This window comes from Lotus japonicus, chromosome 1 (assembly GCF_012489685.1).
Source record: "Lotus japonicus ecotype B-129 chromosome 1, LjGifu_v1.2".
Classification (NCBI taxonomy): domain Eukaryota; kingdom Viridiplantae; phylum Streptophyta; class Magnoliopsida; order Fabales; family Fabaceae; genus Lotus; species Lotus japonicus.
Genome location: NC_080041.1, coordinates 28,883,077 through 28,906,711, shown reverse-complemented (window position 1 = coordinate 28,906,711; position 23,635 = coordinate 28,883,077). Strand labels below are relative to the sequence as shown.

Below are 23,635 nucleotides of genomic sequence, written 5' to 3'. Positions count from 1 at the left end.
CACAGTAACCAAAACGTCGTGAATTTTCATCGTTTAATCAATTAATCTTCAATTAGTGACAAAAGTTCAATTTTACAAAATTCTTGAAACTTAACCATTTCAAACTCGCGGAAATAATCATCAACGTAAACCCCAAACTTTATTTAATCATTGAAAAGAGTATGAAATAAATATCCGAAAGAAAACTTCAAAGTAAATTACATCAAGTTAAACTATCCCAACTAAAATAAAGTAATAGTTCAATGCTTCCCAAAACTCGGTACTCTCAAACCCAAGGGAAAATGGATGTCTCTCAACCCAACCCAAATCCTTGGCCTCTTCCTCTTTATCTGAAGTGTAGTCGTCATCCGGTAGTGGCTCGTCACAGAGTATCAGCTCCCAAGAATGAGTCGTCGCCGTTATCTTCATGACCATCTACCCCCCCCCCCCCAAATAAACACATAAACAAGTAGCGCAAGGGTCAGGTCTCATATTCTCATAAAAACATTCACATATACATGTACTCTCATAAATATCAAGGTATAATAAGCATAATCTTTAAGTTATATCTCAGTCAGTCACCTAAGTTCAGTTAGGCTAGCGACCTCACCATTCACACAACCACCTCAACACCAATGGCCAATATCACGATCATCCGCAGATGAACAATTCTCGCAGGGGACACACCGTACAACCCTCAATCATGTGGGGGGACACATGTTGGTCAATCTGCAAGTGTACAGAATCTACCCGGTTTTAATTTATCGAACCACAGGAAATTGGAATGTGAATTCAGTTTAAGCCTCGAGTTCACGGTAAGAAAGCGAGTAAAATTCAGTTTTAAGGTTGATTGTTTAGGTGACTAATAAACAAGCAATTGAAATATAAGTGTGTGAGAACAATGGTGAGGATGCCTTGGGTTCTTGCTTGACTAATTCAGTTCAAATCAACCTATTCTATCCACAAAACTCTGAGTCTCTCCTTGATGTTCTAACCTAATCAATCATCTATCGATGCCTCGCATAGACAATCCTCTCAAGCCAAAAGATATATAGGCACAATTCCTTGATAACCTAAACATTTGCTAAAGGCATTAAGCATGCAATTCAGGCCAACACACCCCAACCCTTCCTCTATTCCTAGTAGCAAGTATAGAAGAGGTAATCCCACAACAAGTCCCTAATCTATAACAAACTTCCGTTCTATTATAGAAAAGCATAAAGTTAGCACATGTTCTAACTTGAAACATAAAGCATGGATATGGGATTCAAGGGTTTACTCAGAGAAACATGAATATAAATAGGAATTAAGATTAAAACATCATAAGTCTTACAAAGAACCCAAAGCAAAAAGGGTTTAGCCAAACATGGCTATGAAATCCATACAAGAAGATAAAGATGAAACCTGAAACATAGGGCTTAGAGAAAGCTCCTCAAGCTCCAGAACTCAAACCCTCTCTTCTAACTTATGAAAATATGATAAAATGACAAAAGGTTCCAAAATAAATGACAAAAAGCCTATTTATAGGCAAACAGGTCGAGTCTGGGCGCTCAGGCGCCAATTAAGCACGCCTGAGCGCCAATTCCAAGCCAAAACAAGCTCTCTGGAAGGTAATTGGCGCTCAGGCGCTCAATCAGGAGCGCTCAGGCGCCAATTCCTTTCTAGCATCATGTAAACAGCGAATCAATTGGCGCTCAAGCGCTCAACACGAGCGCCTGAGCGCTCTCTACATGCTAGAAAGCCTCTTGACCTTCTGTTGGTCAATTCGCAAGTGTACGAATACCTCCGGGTTTTAAAATATCGAACCACAGGGATTGTGAGTGAGAATTGTTGATTTAAGTCCAAAGTTTGTAAGTTCTTAAAGCAGTAAAATTCAGAAATTGGTTTTGGTTGTTTGTGAGTAAAGTTTTGCAAAAGAGCAATGTTGAAAATGATGTAAATAACAATGATGGAAAATTGCCTTGGGTTTTTGATCAACTAATCCATTTTAGTCCACCTATCCTATGCATGTGATATCTTGATTTATATCTTGTTGTTATAGCCTATGTACTTACTAGTTGATTCCTCACAAAAGTAATTCTCTCAAATTGAAAGATAAGCCCAATTCCTTGTGTACTTAAACATTCATAAGAGGTAAAAAGCATGGTTATTCAGGCCAACAAAACCCTACCCTCACTCTATTCCTAGAAGCAAGTATAGAAGGATCTATTCCAATTCATGTCCCTAAATCATAACAAATTTCCATTTGATTATAATCTAGCCTATAGCAAAGGTGCACCAAAGCTAAACATGCAATAAGGAATTGAAATACAAGATTGAATCAAGACTCATGCATAGAGATAGGATTTAACAAACTAAAATTTCATAGAATCTCTTAACCCAAAGCAAAAAGAGAACTAGCCACTCATGGCTAGTGAATTCATGAAGAAAATGTATATAAAACCTGAGAAAATGTAAACAAGTTGGAAGCCTCCCTTGGCCCCAAAGTTCTCCTCAGCTCTCAAACTTGACTAAAAGTGAGTGAAATGTCAAAATGTATCAAAGAAATTGGCCTAAGCCTTATTTATAGGCAAAATGAACGAAACTGGGCGCTCAGGCGCCAATTCAGAGCGCCTGAGCGCCAATTGCATGTTGAAAAACATGCTCTCTGACCCTATTGGCGCCTAGGCGCCCATTCCCAGCGCCTAGGCGCTCAAGCTCGCCTGAAAATGACTTTTTGGCTTCTAAAACTCCTCTCTTCAATCCTCTTTATGTTCTTCATCAATTCCATGCTTCTTGGCCTTCTTTCTCCTTCAGTTTCTGCACTCCAAACCTAACCAACAAGACAAGGAAGATTCTAGAAGCTCCAAGAGCTCATTAGCACAAGAAGTCCTTCATAAAACACAACAAAACCATGCAAGTCCTAAACCTTACTTAAAATGCAAGAAAACTACCTATAAATCTACTAAATTACCAAAACGAAATAAAAACTAAAGAAAAGAATAAAAATGCATGAGAATGCATGAAACACTACATGAGACTCAACAAAAAGACTCAAAACAACCAAAGAAATGACCCTAAAAACACTACTAAAATAGGGTCATCACACCACTATACTCAACGGCAGCTCGTCCTCGAGCGTAAATAACACTCGCTTGCCCTCAAGTGCAAGAAATGCTCCCACACAAGTGCTCAAAACAAGGAATACTTCACAAAAACAGGGGGACAAAGTAATCACAGCTAGTTCCAAGAGAAAGACCCAACAACCTACTTCATGCATCTTTTGAAAAGAGAAGAGTGTAGAGTCCGTTCATGAGAAGCATTTAGATCTACAAATCCTAGGACGAGATGTTAATTTAGTGCACTGAGCACACAAGCAAGTTCATAGGTCCTGAATGTCATTCACTCAATAGCAACAAAGATCAAACATGCAAATATTCAAAGAGACTTCCATAAGGGTTGAAACATTGGCTAGGTAAAACATGATGGTGGTTGGTCCCTAAGGGAAATCTAGGCTTTCAAGCACATTGAGTGTGGTCCTCTTCTAATAACCCCGGAGCTCTTCACAACAAACACTTTAGCACAAATCTCTTGCACCCCCTTTTCAAACTCTTCTTTTTTCTTCTTTTTTCAACTCCAACTATTGGTTAGGAGCTCTTTTTTTCTTTCTCTTTTTTCAATGTTTTTTTTCTTTGGGGCAAGAGACTATTTCTTATTTTTCCAGCTCCAAATAACACAACAAGGACCATCACTCCCCACTATTCCAACCAAACATCCGCCCCAAAAACTTGGCTACAACAAATTCTCCAATTAAGCTCAAATGGGACAACTAAGGGCAATGTTCACACAACAAATTCAGAATCTCAAGAAATCCTACAAGTCTCAAGAATAAAACAGAAATCACTAAGCATGCTATGAGTGAAATTAACGCAGAACCAAGAATTGCAAGTGAGTCAGGATCCTCTAGAGAATTTTTATGGTAAAGGGTCAAAGATAGACCCTTAATGGACTCACCTCGACTCCTTTCTCAAGAGACACTCGGAAGACCGAAGTCTCCTCCTCTCTTTCCCAACATGCAATCACTCATCCCCAAAACCAACAACAAGTATTCACAAAAGCATTTTCAAAAACAGCACAAGTAGGGAAGCAAAACTATAGCTAAAAGCATATGAGTATAGGGAAGTAAAGACCCAAAAATAAAAACAAAACCAGCTAAAACAATGCATGATCAAAAGAAAACAAAATCTACAAATGGAAAATATGCTAAAAATGCATGACCTAAACTAAGAGTAGAGTTACCTCAACAAATTCACTCCATGGGGTCATGATCACCCCTTCTGTAACGCCCCGATTTCTCGAGTGTTACACAGTAACTAATTAACCAATTTTCATAAAGAGTTTTCGTCGATTCACATATTAATCTTGAATTAATGATAAAAGTTCAATTTTACAAAATTCTCGAAATTTAACCATTTCAAACTTGCGGAAATAAACATCAACCTAAACCTCAAACTTTATTAATCATTGAAAAGAGTATGAAATAAATATCCGGAAGAAAACTTCAAAGTAAATTACATCAAGTTAAACTATCTCAACTAAAATAAAGTAATGGTTCAATACTTCCAAAACTCGGTACTCTCAACCCAAAAGAAAAATGGATGTCTCACAACCCAACCATATCCTTGGCCCCTTCCTCTTTATCTTCTTCCTCTTCATCAGAAGTGTAGTCGTCATCTGTAGTGGCTCGTCACGTAGCATCAACTCCCAAGAATGAGTCGTCGCCATTATCTTCACGACCATCTACCCCCCCCAAATAAACACATAGCAAACAAGCAGGGTCAGGTCCAACAAAAAGAATGATAATGACAAAATCAACAACAACATATATAATATAAGTACATTATATGTCTTTTATGGGAAAGAGTTAGTTACTAACGGAATCTCACTTCACACAACCCACCAAAACTTCCATGGCCATCTTCGTGCTTCCGCAGAGGCACGGTTATCACGGTGACCGCAGTCAACCAAATCACGTGGAGCCGCAATGATCCACAAAAGTTCACGGTGACCGCAGTCAACCAAATCACGTGAAGCCACACCGGCCCACAAGGTTCACGGGAGACCGCAGTCAACCCAAATAACTCCCTCGCGTGCAAGGTACCATCGTTCTCATGGACCATAGTCTACCTGACCTATGTCCAAATTATTCACATTTACTTGCAAGCGAGTTTATTACACTTTTCTCTTTGTTAAGTCTCTAAAGTCAATCCTAGAGTCTTATCATACTCTTTATACAACAACCTTCACAACACAACATTCACAAGTTACAAGGGAATTACGGCTAGGTGAGCGACCCTTGAACCATTAACTGAGAAAATAAATATAATCCACGTAAAGGAACGCAAGAACATTCAGTCATGCATAATATATCATCGCAACTTCAACATATTGACAGCAGAAGCAACTTTCACAAAAATAGAGCCACAGAATGCATCTTTCAACCAAAAATCACGTATGATACCTTTCTAGAAATCTATTTTAAATATCTACAACTCTCTAGTTACACAGTTGTTCATTTGAGTCCCAGAATTAGGTGATATTAGGCCTTAAAGCTAACTGTCCGGAACAGGAAAAACAGCAGGTGTGACAGTTACTAAACACGACCCCCAGATCACATTACTAAACCAAAAATTATGATTTTTATATGTCTGGAAAGATATTTCGAAAATCTACAACTTTCATTTTAATCACTTTTTCATTTGATGACCATTAACAGGTAAAAAGGGGCTCTGAAGTCCGCTGTCCAGTACAGGAAACTGGCAGCGAAACTCCCATGGCTCTATGGTTTTCAAAAATAATTTTCCTTCCTTCCCCTTTGATCATGGCAATCTTGGTACAGCCCCAACAACCCAAATATCCACTCAAAATTTCAGAACCAAACATTTAGCAAGGATCATGTTATAACAAGTGCAAAATAGCACAAAACTTAACAAATACCATGGCAACTCGCATAAAATCATAGATTCAGATCATAAACAACGTTTGAGGATCATATTCATGGCTTTTCAAGAGAAAAATTCCAGCAAGCAAGCATGTACAGGAAATCATGCAAAAACAGTCCAAAACTCAAGTTGTTTCTCATGGCAATTCATGGCATATTCCCTAAAGAACCTACCCATTCCTAGAACCAGCCCTTACCTTGGGTTAATGGCCTGAAAAGAAAGAAAAGATGAAGATTCAAGATCAAAAGGCTTGCTGTCCACGTCCTTCTTCTCCCCCTCTTCGCGGTTCCCTTTCCTCTCGCAGCTCCTCCTTCACGCGCAAGGTGTTATGGGTGGTGATGGTGGCCGGCGGTGGCTTGGATGGTGGTGGTTCTTGGAGCAAGATGAAGGAGATGGGGGTGTGTTTACGTGATTAGCTTCTGTTTTTCTGAAGTGTGAAAGAAAGAAAGAAAATTTGGTTTTTCTCTCCCTTTTACTCACAAAACTGGCGGTCAAGGGGAAAATAGTGGGCTAGGGTTGTGGTTTTGGGTTTAATGCTGTTTTAAGTCAGAGGGGACAGGGCTTAATTGGTACTAATCACTCTTTACTGCAGAAGAAAATCAAAATCTCCCTCCCTTTTCTCCTTGCAAGGCTGCGGCATCACCACTAATGGGCTAGGATTTTCATAACCCTAGCTCCTTCCTTCTCATCCAAGTCACTTGGCCCACTTAGCCTCTTCTTAATCTCCTGATCATGACCTCATAAGTTCACTAACCGACCCAAATAACGCATTAACCAAGGCTTAAGCCCAAAGTTTTAAGTTAGAGCTCGTAAGGTCTGGGCAGCTGGACCTTTGCTCACTAAAACGGGGATATCTGAAGCTACAGATATCGGATTGACTCGAAACCACTTGGAGAATTTTCTAGACTTAAAGGGCTACAACTCTCATGAAGGAAGTTTTCCCAAATGAAGTCGTTAAGACCCTCTAAAAATTCACCCAAGTTGACAGTTCTAATCTGCCAGCTATCAAACATTAACTAAAACTTCAATTTTATTCGAACTTCCATAAAATTGTTCCAAATTGAACTTAGGGCCTTACACCTTCCATCGCCATAATCCGGATGAACTCCGGCATCATGTATCAAGCTCAAGTCTTTCATCCCCTGCTCCAAGGTATTAAAATCCAAGGGCCCATTGTACCTGGGGTCTGATGTGCTACCTCCCCTCCAATGGAGGTCAAGATCCCTGTGTAGGCGATCTTGCCTCGAAAACATCCGCCCGAAAGCGGCCTCCATCCAAGCAGGAGAAGGGTCAGCGCGTGGTGGAGTAACTACCTCATTCACCACCTCAACATCTTCTGCTTCCTCCTCTTCTTCTTCCTCTTCTTCTTCTTCTTCTTCCTCCGCTGGCTCCTCAGGATCCTCTTCCTCCTCATCCTCTTGAGGCATCCTTGCTGTCCACTCCTTATAAAGTTGAGTGATCCTCTCCTTATTGAGCAGAGGTGCCACAGGCAACCTCTTCTCGATAACATGGACTGGCCTCCTAGCTCTGTCCCTCACCGCATGAATCAAAGAGCAAATCAAGTGAGGAAAGATGGGTCGATGCTTGTCTTTACTCCTGTTGTAGAGGGAATAAATCCGACCAGCAATGATGGTGGCCACGTCCATAGGATGACCTCTCACGATGCAATAGATAGCAACCAATGTAACCTCTCTAACTTCAGATTTGTTAGAGCTAGGAATGAGGGAATCCTGCAAAAATTCAGCCCAAACTCTAGCCAGCGGTGTCATATCCTTCCTTCTCACAAAAATGATTTCATCTTCAACTGCTTCCCAGTTCCGCCCAGGCCTGACAATCACTGCCTTCATGTCTTCCAAAATCTCCGGTGACCTCTCCTTTAAGAGCTCATGATAAGTGGCCTTCTCGGGGAAAAGCTCCTTCTCTTGGTCCTCCGTGAGGAGACCAAGATGCCTGCGAATGACTGCTGGATTGTAGTCAATCACATCTCCCCTGAACCAAGATGAATTCACAGGTGGCCTGGACCTGTCCTCTTGATTGTCACAGTAGGTGTTCGCGTAGAACTCCCTAACCATGACTTCACAAGCAAACGGAATGGGGTTGACCCAATTCTTCCACCTCCTAATCTCCATGGCTTCTTGCATGCCCAAGAGGTCTCTCCTTCCCTCCCGATACAAAACTCCCCGCTCCTTCACACACTCCTTGTGTGCTAGGTAAGCTCGGTAAAACTCCTCCTTAATCGCTGATAGGAAGCGGGAGCGATCAAAACTCCGGGAGGTGGAGGAAGAAGCTGCAGCTCTTGTGTTGGTTCTTGCTCTTTTCACAGGCATCTGCAAAGTTGTTAGCCCATACACAAGCCACAAACGTTAGAAATGTTAGTTCAAAAAGAAAAAGAAAAGAAATAAGAAACTTTGTACAAAAACAAAAATAGGACAACCTAAGAGCACCCAACAAGTTTCTTAGTGATTTTGGCAAAGAGAGAAAAACTACCACAAGCACTTGCCAAAAAAACGACTAAGAGAACCCATTGAGGCATTCTATCAAACACCTTATAATCAAAAGCTAAACTAAACTAACCCCCAAAATCCTAACTACCCATTCCTCACAAATTTACAACCCCTTTCTAATTAAGCACAAAACCAACCCATAATGAACATACACAACCCAAACCCAACTTGCACTAGCACAAATTCACTCACCCTTACCCAAAAGAAGCATGCATTGCAAAACTCATGACTATGATGAAGGGAAGTGGAAAATGGAACTTACCTTGACTTGAGAGTGAGTGGGTGCAAGTGGAATAGACTTGATGCAATGCAGAACTTTGAAGCAAAAGGAAGAGCTAATGTGTGTGCAAGTGAGAAATGAGAAGTGGAAATGGGGTATGGAGAGAGTGGGGTGCGTTTTCTATGGGAAAATGGGAGTTAACAGTGGGAAAAATGAAAGGTTGGGGTTTTAAAACCCAAAATATGGCAGAAACAACGTACAGGAGCGCTCGAGGGGAACGCTCAGGCGCTCGTGCCAGATACAGAGGCAGTGCATCTGCAACTAATTGGCGCCTAGGCGCCCATGAATTGGCGCCTAGGCGCTCAACCCAGTTTTTTTCACAAAAATTTTCCTTTTTTCTTTTTTTTTTGAAATTAAACACCTAAAATACTACAAAATTAAAAGATAATAAATAACAAAATGAAAAGAATGGGTTGTCTCCCATTTAGCCCTAGGTTATAGTCCTAGGTGGACTCTCCTTCCGATGGTGTTAGGAAGGAAATTCCTTTCCATTGATTAACTTACCACAAGTGCAAGGAAGAAACCTTGCACAAAACCTCTGGAGTAGATCCTCCCATGAGGCAATGTCCTCTTGCTCATCAAACCAAGCTCTAGCCTCCCTCGTCAAAGAATGAGGGAAGAGTTTAATCTTCACTTCATCACTTGAAACGCCCTCAATCTTAGCAAGGGTGCTAGCTTGGGTAAACTTCACCATATGAGCATGTAGGTTCTCGTACTTGGACCCCCCATACTTGTTACCATTAACAAGCTTGATGAGAGCCGGATGGAACTCATCAATTTGGGCATTAACCTTGGGGATCTCTTCTGAAACCTTTGACCTGCTTCTAATCACATCACAGACAAAGTCATTGTCATGGTTAGTCTCAATCATAGGATTAAAAACATAAAACCGTACCTTTTCCTTACCAACACGGAGAATGAGGTGACCCTTGTCAACATCAATCTTAGCTCTACCAGTAGCTAAGAAAGGTCGACCAAGAATGAGAGGAATCTTCTCATCCTCCTCCATATCAAGCACAACAAAATCCACGGGGAACACATACTTGTCCACCCGCACCATTACATCCTCCACAATCCCATATGGAGTCTTGAGGGATCGATTCGCCATTTAAAAGGAAAGCATGGTTGGAGTAACCTCTCCTAGGTTAAGCCTTTCAAACATAGTGAGCGGCATCAAATTGATGCTCGCTCCAAGATCACACAAGGCTTCCACATCCGCCATGCCTTCAATTTCCACCGGAATAGTGAAACTTCCGGGGTCCCTTCTTTTCTTAGGCATCTTCCGCTGCAAAATGGCACTACATTCCTCCGTCATCAACACCGTCTCATCTACTCCCTTCAACCTTCTTCTCTTATGCAGAATATCCTTCATAAACTTAGCATAAATAGGCATTTGTTCCAAAGCATCGGCAAAAGGAATACTAATGTGGAGCTTTTTGAAAACATCAACAAACTTTGAAAACTTTTTATCTAAGCTCTTCTTTGCCAATGCTTTAGGGAACGGAACCTTGCTAGTTTCAGGAGTAAGATCAACTTCCTCTCTCACCTTAATAGGTACAACTACTTCTCCTCCCACTATCTCCTCTCTCTTTTCTCCCTCTGTTTTTTTCTTCAATTCACTCATCACTCTCCCACTTCTAGTGGCTACAACAGAGGCATTTTCTTGCTTAGGATTGGGGATAGTGTCGGAAGGAAATTTACCTTGAGGTCTCTCGGCTATTTGCTTGGCCAGCTGGCCAAATTGATTCTCAAGATTCTTGATAGCCGCCTCTTGATTCTTGTAATTGTTCTCCGTCCGGTTGATGAAAGTTTCCACCAACTCTTCTAAGCTCTTCTTGGAACCACTACTTTCACCTTCTCCTCGCTCTTGAGGTTGTCTTGAGCTTTGGCCTTGAAATCCTTGGCTAGGAAATTGTCTTTGAAAGCCATTTCCTTGCCCATTATTTCCTTGCCTCCAAGAAAAATTAGGGTGATCCCTCCATCCTGGATTGTAAGTATTTGAAAATGGGTCATTCCGAGCTTGACCCATGGCCTTCACTTCCTCCTCCGGTCTAGTCTCTGTGCATTCTTCGCTGTCATGTGGCCCTCCACAAGTCACACACTCCACCTTGGCAACTCGACCACCAATCTTGGTAGTCTTCATTTGATTTTGAATCTCATTCATTTGCTTGGAGAGTTGCTTATTGGAGGCCATAAGTTGATCATAAGCTTCAACCTCAAGGACTCCTCTTCGGGCTTGGCGATCATTATTAGAGTTCATGGCTCTTATAGCCATCTTTTCAATCAACTCATACCCCACTTGTGGAAGTAAGGCATCGAACTCTCCACTTGAAGCCGCATCCAAACCAAACCTCGAAGAATATTGGAGACCATCATAGAACTTTGCTACTTGCTCAGCTTGAGTAAGGTTATGTTGAGGACACCTCCTCAAGAGCTTCTTGAACCTCTCCCAAGCTTCATAGAGATTCTCATCGGTGGATTGAGTAAAAGTCATGATGTCATTCTTGAGCTTCCTCAAGAGGGCTCTTGGAACAAACCTTGTGGTGAACTTCTCAGCCAAGTCTTCCCAAGATGTAATGCTACCTTGGGGCTGTGAATTCAACCACTCTTCAGCAGTATCCCTCAATGAAAAAGAGAATAAACTCAAGCGGATGGTGTCCGCTGAAACATTCTGAACTCTGTAGGTGTTGCAATTGCGGATAAACCGCTCCATGTGTGCATGAGGATCTTCAAGAGCACCTCCACCATACTGATTTTGGCTCACCAAGTTGATGAATGCTGGCCTCAGCTCATAGTTTCCCGTGCCATCGGGGGAAACTATGCTGCCCGGATAATCGTAGCTCATGGCAGCCGAGGTGAGGTCCCTGAGAGAACGATTGGCATTCTCCAATTCTTGCTCTTGAAGTCTTTGAGCAAGAGCCTCATTCACTCTTTCTTCAATGTGGGCTTGCATCTCCTCTTCCGTCATTTGAGCAGCCATGGCTTCGAGCCTTTGTTGGGCTCGACGACGACGAAGAGTACGTTCAGGCTCCGGATCAAACAACAATGGATCCGTGCCAAGCCTACTGTGCATAAACTGAAATCACAAAAACAGAGAAAAGGTTAGTAACACCTGTTCAATGCAATGCTTAGTAAAACAAACAAACAAACTCTTTAACTTAAACCAAAAACCACAAACAATCCCCGGCAACGGCGCCAAAAACTTGTTGGTCAATTCGCAAGTGTATGAATACCTCCGGGTTTTAAAATATCGAACCACAGGGATTGTGAGTGAGAATTGTTGATTTAAGTCCAAAGTTTGTAAGTTCGTAAAGCAGTAAAATTCAGAAATTGGTTTTGGTTGTTTGTGAGTAAAGTTTTGCAAAAGAGCAATGTTGAAAATGATGTAAATAACAATGATGGAAAATTGCCTTGGGTTTTTGATCAACTAATCCATTTTAGTCCACCTATCCTATGCATGTGATATCTTGATTTATATCTTGTTGTTATAGCCTATGTACTTACTTGTTGATTCCTCACAAAAGTAATTCTCTCAAATTGAAAGATAAGCCCAATTCCTTGTGTACTTAAACATTCATAAGAGGTAAAAAGCATGGTTATTCAGGCCAACAAAACCCTACCCTCACTCTATTCCTAGAAGCAAGTACAGAAGGATCTATTCCAATTCATGTCCCTAAATCATAACAAATTTCCATTTGATTATAATCTAGCCTATAGCAAAGGTGCACCAAAGCTAAACATGCAATAAGGAATTGAAATACAAGATTGAATCAAGACTCATGCATAGAGATAGGATATAACAAACTAAAATTTCATAGAATCTCTTAACCCAAAGCATAAAGAGAACTAGCCACTCATGGCTAGTGAATTCATGAAGAAAATGTAAATAAAACCTGAGGAAAAGTACAAGTTGGAAGCCTCCCTTGGCCCCAAAGTTCTCCTCAGCTCTCAAACTTGACTAAAAGTGAGTGAAATGTCAAAATGTATCAAAGAAATTGGCCTAAGCCTTATTTATAGGCAAAATGAACGAAACTGGGCGCTCAGGCGCCAATTCAGAGCGCCTGAGCGCCAATTGCATGTTGAAAAACATGCTCTCTGACCCTATTGGCGCTAGGCGCCCATTCCCAGCGCCTAGGCGCTCAAGCTCGCCTGAAAATGACTTTTTGGCTTCTGAAACTCCTCTCTTCAATCCTCTTTATGTTCTTCATCAATTCCATGCTTCTTGGCCTTCTTTCTCCTTCAGTTTCTGCACTAGGGTCATCACCTTCTTCTTAACTCCCCTTTAAGCCTCCCTTCAATTTTCCAAGCCTTTTGACCTTCTTTTTTCATCAGTTTTCAGACCTAGCTGCTTGGGAACAAAGCAAGGAAAATATCTAGGATTTCCAAGAGTTTATTAGCACAAAAGACCCTCAATTCAAGTAGAAAAGATATGCAAGTCTTAAACTTACTTAAAATGCATGAAAGGGCCCTATAAAACTATGAAATTACCAAAACAAAGTAGAAACACAAATAAAGATAAAAATGCATGAGAATGCATGAAACACTACATGAGACTCAACCAAAAGACTCAAAACAAACTAAGAAATGACCCTAAAAACACTACTAAACTAGGGTCATCACACCACTATACTCAACGACAGCTCGCCCTCGAGCGTAAAAAACACTCGCTTGCCCTCAAGCGCAAGAAATGTTCCCAAAACAAGTGCCCAACAAGGAATACTTCACATAAAAACAGGGGATTTAGCAACTACAGCTGGTTCCAAAAGAAAGACACAACAGTCCACTTCATGCAACTTTTAAACAAAGGAGAGTGTAGAGTCCATCATGAGAAGCATATAGATCTAAAATTCCTAGGATGAGATATATATTAAGTGCACTGAGCACACAAGTAGTTCATAGGTTCTGGATATCATTCACTCAAGAGCAACAGAGATCAAACATGCACAAATTCAATGAGACTTCAAAGGGTTGAAATGTTGGCTTGGTGAAGTACAAGGTGGTTGGTCCCTAAGGAAGGCTAGAGCTTCAAGCATCTTGAGTGTGGTCCTATTATATTAGTAACCCCGGAGCTTTAACAGCAAACTTTTTAAGCACAAGTCTCTTGACCCCTTTTTCAACTTTTATTTTCTTCTATTTTTTCCTTTTTTCAACTCCAACTTGATTAGGAGTCTCTTTTTTCCTTTATTTTTCTTTTTCTTCTTTTTTTTTTTACACTTTGGGCAAGAGACATTTCCAACTTAAATTACTAGCTCCAACACAATGCAAGGACAAACACTCCCCAAAATCCAACCAAACATCCGTCCCAATCACTTGGCTACAACAAATTCTCCAATAAGGCTCAAATGGGACAACTAAGGACAATGTTCAAACCAACAACTCTGAAGCTCAAAAACCTACAAGTCTCAAGAATTGTGCAAGTATCACAAAGCATGCAAAGAGTGAAATCAATACAGAACCAAGAAGTACGAGTGAGATAGGATCCTCCAGGGAAATTATATGGTGAAGGGTCAAAGATGGACCCTTATGGACTCACATCAACTCTATCCTTAAGAAACACTCGGAAGACCGAAGTCTCCTCCTCTCTTCCCCAAAGCATGCAATCACTCATCCCCAAAAGAAAACACAAGTATTCACAAAAAACATTTTCTAAAACCAGCACAAGTTAAAGAGCATAACTAAGGGCAAAAACATGTGAGTATAGGGAAGTAAAGACCCCAAAAACGACTCTAACTTACAATGCATGATCAAACAGGAAAAAAAAAGTTCTACAAAGAAAAATATGCAAAAATGCATGAGCTAAACTAAGGGAAAGAGTCGACCTCCTTTACAAGTTACCATGGAGGCCTTAGACACACCTCTTACTCCAGAATTCAGGCTCTCATTCCCTGCAAAATGCAACAAACAAACAAGAAAAATAAAACAGAACTTGGGTTGTCTCCCAAGCAGCCCTAAGTTATAGTCCTAGGTGGACTCTCCTTCCTTTAGTGTTAGGAAGGAAATTCCTTACCATCAATCTTCCTTCCATATGTACAAGATAGGAACCTTGCACAAAACTTTTGGAACAACTCCTCCCAAGAGAGGGTATCATCTAAACCATCGTACCAAATCCTTGCTCCCCCCTTCAAGGAGTGAGGGAAGAGCTTAATCATGAGCTCTTCACTAGTCACACCTTCCATCTTAACAAGGTGACTAGCTTGTGTGAACCGGGCAATGTGGTCATGGAAATTCTCATCTTTAGACCCCCCATACTTGTTTTCACTAACAAGCTTGATGAGAGCTTGATTAAGCCCAACATCCTTTTCACTTACCTTGGGGGTCTCCCTTGAAGACCTGCACAAGCTTTTGATCATATCACAAACAAAACCATCATTAATGTTAGTTTGCAAATTAGAATTGAAAACCGAAAATCTTACCTTGTCCTCACCAACTCTGAGAATGAGCTGACCCTTATCAACATCAATTTTAGCCCTACCAGTGGCTAAGAAGGGTCGGCCTAGAATGAGAGGAATCTTTGCATCCTCTTCCATGTCCAGCACCACAAAGTCCACAGGGAACACATACTTATCCACCTTCACCATAACATCTTCAATGATCCCATAAGGTGTTTTTAGGGATCGGTCCGCCATTTGTAAGGAAAGCATGGTCGGGGTGACCTCTCCTAAGTTCAGCCTTCTAAACATGCTAAGCGGCATCAAGTTGATGCTCGCTCCCAAATCACACAAGGCTTCAACAACAGTCAACCCCTCAATCTCCACTGGGATAGTAAAACTCCCGGGATCCCTTCTCTTCTTAGGCATTTTTCTTTGCAAAATGGCACTACACTCCTCGGTCATCATGATAGTTTCATCAACCTCACTCAACTTCCTTCTTTTACTTAGGATATCCTTCATGAACTTAGCGTAGATTGGAATTTGCTCCAAGGCTTCAGAAATAGGAATATTGATGTGGAGTTTCTTAAAAACCTCTAAAAACTTGGAAAACTGTTTATCCAGATTTTTCTTAACCAAAGCCTTGGGGAATGGAATCTTGCTAAGTTCAGGAGAAGGATTACTCACAACTCTAGCTTTCACCGGTTCACTCACTCTCTTCTCCATGACACCCTCATCCTTTTGCTCCACCTTCTCATTTTTCTCTCCCTCAACTTGTTTTTTTGACTCATGTAACACTCTCCCACTCCTAGTGGTAACCACAGCAGAATTTTCTTGTTTAGACAAAGTTAAAGAATCGGGAGAAAACTTACCTTGAGGTATCTCGGCCATTTGCTTGGCTAGCTGGCCAAGTTGGTTCTCCAAGTTCTTGATAGCCCCCTCTTGGTTCTTATGGTTGTTGTTCATGCGGTTGATGCAACTCTCCAATAGCTCCTCTAAACTCCTCTTGCAATTCACCTTTCCAACAACTTGTGTTTGGACAAGAGGTTCATGATTTGAGGATGGAACTATGCTTCCTTGAGCTATAGCTTTGGCTTCATTGCTCTCAGCATTGATAGTACACAAGTTACTAACATGAGGTCCACCACAAGACTTGCACTCCACACAAGTCATTCTTGCACCAACAGCCTTGGTCTCCTTAATATGCATTCGAATCTCCGCCACTTGTTCGGTGAGTTGCTTGTTGGAGGCCAAGAGCTTGTCATAAGCTTCCACTTCAAACTTACTCCTTCGGGTTTGGCGATCATTTTCAGAGTTCATGGCTCTCGCTGCCATCTTTTCTATTAAGTCATACCCCGCTTGTGGGGGAAGAGCATCGAACTCCCCATTTGAAGCTGCATCTAGGCCAAACCTCCAAGAGTATTGTAGACCATCATAAAATGTTGCAACCAATTCAGCTTGGGTGAGATTGTGCTGAGGACATTTCCTCAAGAGCTTCTTGAAGCGTTCCCAAGCTTCATAGAGATTTTCCTCAGTGGTTTGCACAAAATTCATAATGTCTTTTTTCAGCTTCCTCAAAAAAGCTCTTGGGAAGAACCTTGTTGTGAATTTTTCTGCTAGGTCTTCCCAAGTAGTGATACTCCCTTGAGGATGTGAATTCAGCCATTCCTCCGCTGCATCCTTCAAAGAAAATGGAAACAAGCTCAACCGAATTGCATCCGTCGGAACATTGTTCACACGGTAAGTGTTGCAATTCCGGATGAACCTCTCCATGTGAGCATGTGGATCTTCCAAAGTACCTCCACCATATTGGTTTTGGCTCACCAAGTTGATGAATGTCGGTCTCAACTTAAAGTTTCCAACTCCCTCGGGAAAGACAATGCTCCCGGGATAGTCATAACTCATGGTAGCCGAAGTGAGTTCCCGAAGAGACCGGTTGGCATTCTCAACTTCTTGTTCACATAATCGGAGGGTGATCCCCTCTTGAATTCTTGCCTCGATATGGGCTTGCATCTCCTCCTCCGTCATATGGCCACCCATGACGATGTCTCTCTCGAGAGCAACCTGAAAGTGTGACACTAAAACAAAGAAAGATTAGTAGCACCAATTCTAGACAAAGATAAAAACAAAAAATAAAACCACAAACTAAAAACTTAAACCAAAAACCACAAACAATTCCCCGGCAACGGCGCCAAAAACTTGTTGGTCAATCTGCAAGTGTACAGAATCTACCCGGTTTTAATTTATCGAACCACAGGGAATTCGAATGTGAATTCAGTTTAAGCCTCTAGTTCACGGTAAGAAAGCGAGTAAAATTCAGTTTTAAGGTTGATTGTATAGGTGACTAATTAACAAGCAATTGAAATATAAGTGTGTGAGAACAATGGTGAGGATGCCTTGGGTTCTTGCTTGACTAATTCAGTTCAAATCAACCTATTCTATCCACAAAACTCTAAGTCTCTCCTTGATGTTCTAGCCTAATCAATCATCTATCGATGCCTCACATAGACAATCCTCTCAAGCCAAAAGATAGGCACAATTCCTTGATAACCTAAACATTTGCTAAAGGCATTAAGCATGCAATTCAGGCCAACAAACCCCAACCCTTCCTCTATTCCTAGTAGCAAGTATAGAAGAGGTAATCCCACAACAAGTCCCTAATCTATAACAAACTTCTGTTCTATTATAGAAAAGCATAAAGTTAGCACATGTTCTAACTTGAAACATAAAGCATGGATATGGGATTCAAGGGTTTACTCAGAGAAACATGAATATAAATAGGAATTAAGATTAAAACATCATAAGTCTTACAAAGAACCCAAAGCAAAAAGGGTTTAGCCAAACATGGCTATGAAATCCATACAAGAAGATAAAGATGAAACCTGAAACATAGGGCTTAGAGAAAGCTCCTCAAGCTCCAGAACTCAAACCCTCTCTTCGAACTTATGAAAATATGATAAAATGACAAAAGGTTCCAAAAGAGTTTATTAGCACAAAAGACCCTCAATTCAAGTAGAAAAGATATGCAAGTCTTAAACTTACTTAAAATGCATGAAAGGTCCCTATAAAACTATGAAATTACCAAAACAAAGTAGAAACACAAATAAAGATAAAAATGCATGAGAATGCATGAAACACTACATGAGACTCAACAAAAAGACTCAAAACAAACTAAGAAATGACCCTAAAAACACTACTAAACTAGGGTCATCAACACACCGTCCGCCCACAGAATCACAAGGTGACCGCAGTCAACCAAATCACGTGGGGACACACCGTACAACCCATAAAACACCCTCGCGTGCAAGTAACCGTTTGTCTCTAACGGTACCATCGTTCTCATGGCCCAAAGTCTTCACTAGACCTATGTCCAAATTATTCACATTTATTTGCAAGCGAGTTAATTTCACGTTTCTCTTTGTTTAAGTCTCTAAAGTCATCCTAGAGTCTTACAATTTCCAACGTCGAATAACAATAACGACAAAGCAATCATAGTCACATTGGGAATTATGGCTAGGTGAGCGTTTTGTGAAAATTACTAGAATAAGCATATTATTTCGCAGATCAATAACCATAATCATAATTTGCATGCCTTTCAACCACATAATCATAACAAATTCAACGATAGGGTACCACACGACTTCCACCATCAAGACGGAAGGAAAATCCACCGAACCCCCAAGAACTAGGGTTCGGCCGAACTCTCCCATGGCTCTATGGTTTTCAAAATAATTTTCCTTCCTTCCCCCTTGATCATGGCAATCACGGTACAACCCCAACAACCCAAATAACCACTCAAAATTTCAGAACCAAACATTTAGCAAGGATCATGTTATAATAAGTGCAAAACCGCACAAAACTCAACGAATACCATGGCAACTCGCATGGGATCATAGACTCAGATCATACACCACGTTTGAGAATCATATTCATGGCTGTTCAAGAGAAAAATTTCAGCAAGCAATCATGTACAAGAAATCATGCAAAAACAGTACAAACTCAAGTTGTTTCTCATGGCAATTCATGGCATATTCCCTAAGAACCTACCCATTCCTAGGACCAGCCCTTACCTTGATTCCTTGATCTAAAAAGAATGGAAGAATGAAGCTTGGATAATCTGTTCCTTGCTGTCCAAGTCCCTCTTCTACTCGAACCCTAGCATTTAGACAGCAGGAACAGTGTGCATTAAAACTGGTCTCCAGAATTCATTTCTCAGCCGAAATTGACATACTATACATGTCTGGAAAGCTATTTTGAAAATGTACAACTTTCTAGTTTATCACTTTTTCATCTGAGACTCAGATTTAGGTGATATTAGGATCTAAAGCTCGCTGTCCAGTACAGAAAACTGGCAGTGATACTTTTACCTTCAAATTAATTTCTAACCATTTGAGTCCAAGGTTTCTAGGCCATGTTCCAGCAAACATACAGCACATATTCCTTGTCTAAATTCCAGTAGCAAAATCTCATCATAATCATTAAGAATTTAATCAATCTTAGGCATATGAGTCATCATGAATCAGATCTAGACTCTACCCACTAGATCCACCCCTTACGTTGGCTTTTGGTTGTGAAAGAGATGATAGAAATGTGATGGAAAAGATGAATGGGGAAGCCCTCTCCTTGCTGCACCTTCAGCCTTGACTTGATCTTCTCCTTTCTCTCTTGATCTCTCTTTCTTTCACTCCTTCTTATTCTTCTTTCTCTCCTCTAGCCGCCGCCCTCTCTCACTCTCTTGCTCCTTCTTTCTTTCTTTTTTCTTCTGAATGTGTGTGGAAAATGAGGGTATGTGTTTGGGTTTCTCACTCAGCCCCTTTTGTCTCTCAAAAGGTTGAAAACTCTCCCCCTTTTACCCCTATAGCCGCGGCCACACTATGCCAAGAAAGGGCCTTCAAAACTTTTCACCAATTTGAAAGGAGATCAAGCATTTATGGCTCATCATTTGCCTATAACTCCCTTGTCCCAAAACTGATCAGCACTTAACTAAGGGACATAACTCCCAAATTTCCCCTTAACTCAAGCAAACCAAGTGAACAAACACTCCTCTCCTTCCCTAAGTGAAATCGGCTAGCATACATCATGGGCTAGGTTTTCCTTTTCTCTTCTCCTTTCATAACTTGGCCCAAGCCCAACTAATTACCATCCTAACTACTGATTAAGAGGATAAAATAAATCAAGGAAAACTTCTTCCCTTTATTTTAAAGAAATAAATTCGGAATTAAGAAAATTTCTTCTAGCAAAATTGCTTGTACAGTACAGCCTGACCTTCCGTCACTAAAACATGGCTATCTCGGGCTACAGAGGTCGGAATGACCTGAAACCAACGAGAGAATTTAGCTAACTCAGAGAGCTACAACCCTTATGAAGGAAGCTTTTCAATATTAGGTCTTTAGGACCTCTCAAAAATTCACACAATGTCACGGACAGATTAGCAATGAAATCAAACTTCACTAGAAATTTCACTTTTATTCAATAAATCACTTAAGCAATACATAAGCAAGGTTAGGGTCTTACAGAAGGTAACTCCATCAGAGTTTAAGTACCCATTGGTGCTCACTCTGAAGCGGAGACAGTAAATGTGTATCAGTAACCCTGATGCATAGTTCCTTGTGCCCGTGTGACACTCTGTCGTAATGAGTGTTGATGTGCTTCTCTCCTGTGTGTGATTTGTGTATTATTTGCTGATATGATGTCTTTAATTTTCAGCCGTTGATTTTACATTGATTTTTGATCAACAACGGTTATTTTCAAAGCCCACTATACACACATGTTCTCCATCACTTCCGGATTTACTCCCTCTCTCTTCGTTTTTCAAAACCCTTATCCCCACGATCTCTTTCTCTCTCTATTCACCCTCTTCTTTTCTACCCAAACCTTCAACCACTTAAAAATGATGAGATCAAACAGAGGAGAAACCGCCGAAGAAACCCAATTTCCAGTTATGGTAGTAGGTCAAGCTACAGGTCAATCAGGCCCTGAAACACAAAGAACTCAAGCTCAGGCTCAAGGGAAGATGATCCCTCTCACAGAACGGGTGTAAGACCCGGATTTTCGGAACAAGTTAATTTCCGACTCACGCGTGGAATTAGTGTAAGTGTGACAGGATTTTGATATTTGAGAAAGATTAATGAAGAAGAAAGTTCAGGAATTGCTCGAGGAATGTGGCGTTGTTTCTTTCGGAGCTAGTGCGAGTCGTCTGCACACCTGCCTTATGGCGAGCATGTCCAGAACAGGCTAATTTCGCTTTTAAAGCAATGTTTAGGCGATATTTCGAATTCTTGGAAAATTTAAAGATTCTCTTTATTTTTCCTTCGACCAGCATTTCATTTCGGAACTCTGGACTGTACGCACGATAGTATTTACTTTTCGGATGTCCGCCGACGCTAATTTCTTTGCTTCGAAACCTCAGTTTTGAGCGAAGGATGAAGACTTTTTCTATTCGGGACTTCTAACGAAGATTCCGTCCGCATTGCCAAACTTGTTTCGACATTTCCAATCTTTCTTCTGTTGGAAGTTTTGTCGTCTGAGCATCACAGCAAAAAGTAGTTTTTCGGGACAGACTAACTTACACCGCTTTTGGCGTTTTGGATATCGTTTTTCCTAAATCTTAGATATTTGTTTTGAGTTCTGGAATTCTGACGCCAGAATCTCTCTTAGAATTCCACGGTGATCGTGCTGCAAAAATCGGAATCGCGAAATTTTCATTTTCCCGCGATTTCGCCTGCCTATAAATAGCTCAAAAAGAAAAAATTCCTTCATTTTCTTCCTATTGTGGCTGAATTTCGTGGAGAGCAAGGGGGGAGGAGATTTTCGCGAAAACTTGACCAATCTTCGCGCAGTTCGTCCCTACTTCTAGGTATCGAGGTAACTAACACGATTCCTACCTCTGATTGTTGTTTCTGTTGCGTTTCTAAAGTTGTTTCTGTGCTCACAGTTTTGAGCTTTTTCTAAAATGGTTCGATTTCTTCGATTTCTTGGTTGGGTTATGTTCCTTACGTTCCCCTGAGTCTAAAACCTCTGTCAGTAAACGCTGATTGTGATCCAGTTGTCCAGGATCTGAAAAACTGTTTCAAAACCCTTTTTGTCTCACATTTCGAAACTTTATTGTCGAAAAGACTTAATCTAACTTCGTGCCTTTAGGATTTGTTGTCACGGATGTCATGAGGATCATTGCTGTCAAATTTGTTTTCAGAACTGATAACTTTGAAGTTTTGAGCCTTTATTTTGGACCAAAATGCCCCTGGATAGTTGTATTTCGGCCCGATTGTCCGAAAATTGTTCCGACAGTTTCTTTGCCTTAGTTTTACCCTAAAACTACCTTGTGAATTGATTTGATCGAAGAAAAAGAGCCGAAGCCCTTTTCTCCTTATGGCCGTGGGCTATTTCCTAAGGGGGGGGGGGAGTTTTTCGTTTTCGAAAACTTGTCCTTTCGTACCCGATTGTCGTATTCTGAAGCTTTAATGCTTTGTCTATCGTTTATGTATTGTTTTGCGATCGAACTAATCGATTTTGTTTGGTTTCTGCTTTGTTTTCCTCCGAGGTTCAGTTGAAGGAACTTTGGAATACTCAGAGAAATTGTTTGAGGAGAACTTTGTTTGCGAAGCTGGAACAGCTGGAGGTTAGGGCAACTTGCTATATTTAGCTATGATTGCATGATAGGCGTCGATAAATTCGACTTATGCTTTATCTGATGTTGTTTATGATGATGATTTATTGTTATGATTGTTTTCATAACTTATGATATTGATGATGTGTTGAATTGAGCGTTTTGACGCAACTTCGGAGTGGAGGTTCATTGACCTGGTGATCTTTGACATTTCGGGTTGGATGAACAACCCTAGGCAAGTCCGAATGTGGGGTTTGAGACTTAGCCATTTGTTGGGATTCGTTGGAATTCCTAGACTTTCCCCGGGAAATGTATTTTGGGTGGTTGATTTTTGGAAACTTAGAATGATAGAGCTTTCGAAAAATAAAGACTTGGGAAACTTAGACTTTGAGAAATAAACTCATAATTTGACTAATTTGAATTGAAATCATTTTTATTAACGTTTAAGCATAGGAGAACTGAAGGGGAAAAATATTTACGAAAGGCGGGGAAAAGTCGACCTTTGTTGTGGGTTTGGAGAGTTATCGGAATTGGGAAAGCCACTAAGGTGAGCTATGGTGATGATTGAAAGTCACCGAGTACGTTAGTACTCTTGGGGAGTGTTGTGGAGCCGTGTTGTATTGACCGACACCTAGTGATCTTGTTGTTGGGCTGTGTTGTATTGACCGACACTAGACCCTCGTGTAATCTTGTTGGTGGAGTTGTGTTGTATTGACCGACACTAACTCTTGGGTTGTTTTGAGTTTGGGTCGGAGCAGTTTTTGACCATCGAGATTTGATGAGTCAGATGACTCAAGAAGTCATCAAGGGTGATCGCACTCCTTTCATAATTAATTGTCTTTTGTCGCCGAATCGACATATACCTTCGGGTACAGTATATCTATATACCTTCGGGTACAGTATATACCTTCGGGTAC

General features: G+C 40.9%; 1 long non-coding RNA gene and 2 other non-coding genes across 3 annotated transcripts; 2 read left to right on the top strand and 1 right to left on the bottom strand.

Annotated features, from left to right (window-relative positions):
* Positions 1-4,453: 4,453 nt before the first annotated feature.
* Positions 4,454-6,954, bottom strand: LOC130731771 (uncharacterized). The gene is made up of 2 exons (XR_009016819.1): positions 6,157-6,954; positions 4,454-4,758 (listed from the first exon to the last, which is right to left on the bottom strand). It is a non-coding gene; the product is annotated as an uncharacterized LOC130731771 (long non-coding RNA).
* Positions 6,955-11,149: 4,195 nt separating this feature from the next.
* On the top strand, positions 11,150-11,256 carry LOC130734784 (small nucleolar RNA R71). Its single transcript, XR_009018128.1, has one exon. It is a non-coding gene; the product is annotated as a small nucleolar RNA R71 (small nucleolar RNA).
* Positions 11,257-16,577: 5,321 nt separating this feature from the next.
* LOC130734767 (small nucleolar RNA R71) lies at positions 16,578-16,684 on the top strand. The gene has a single exon (XR_009018112.1). It is a non-coding gene; the product is annotated as a small nucleolar RNA R71 (small nucleolar RNA).
* The last annotated feature ends 6,951 nt before the right edge of the window (positions 16,685-23,635 follow it).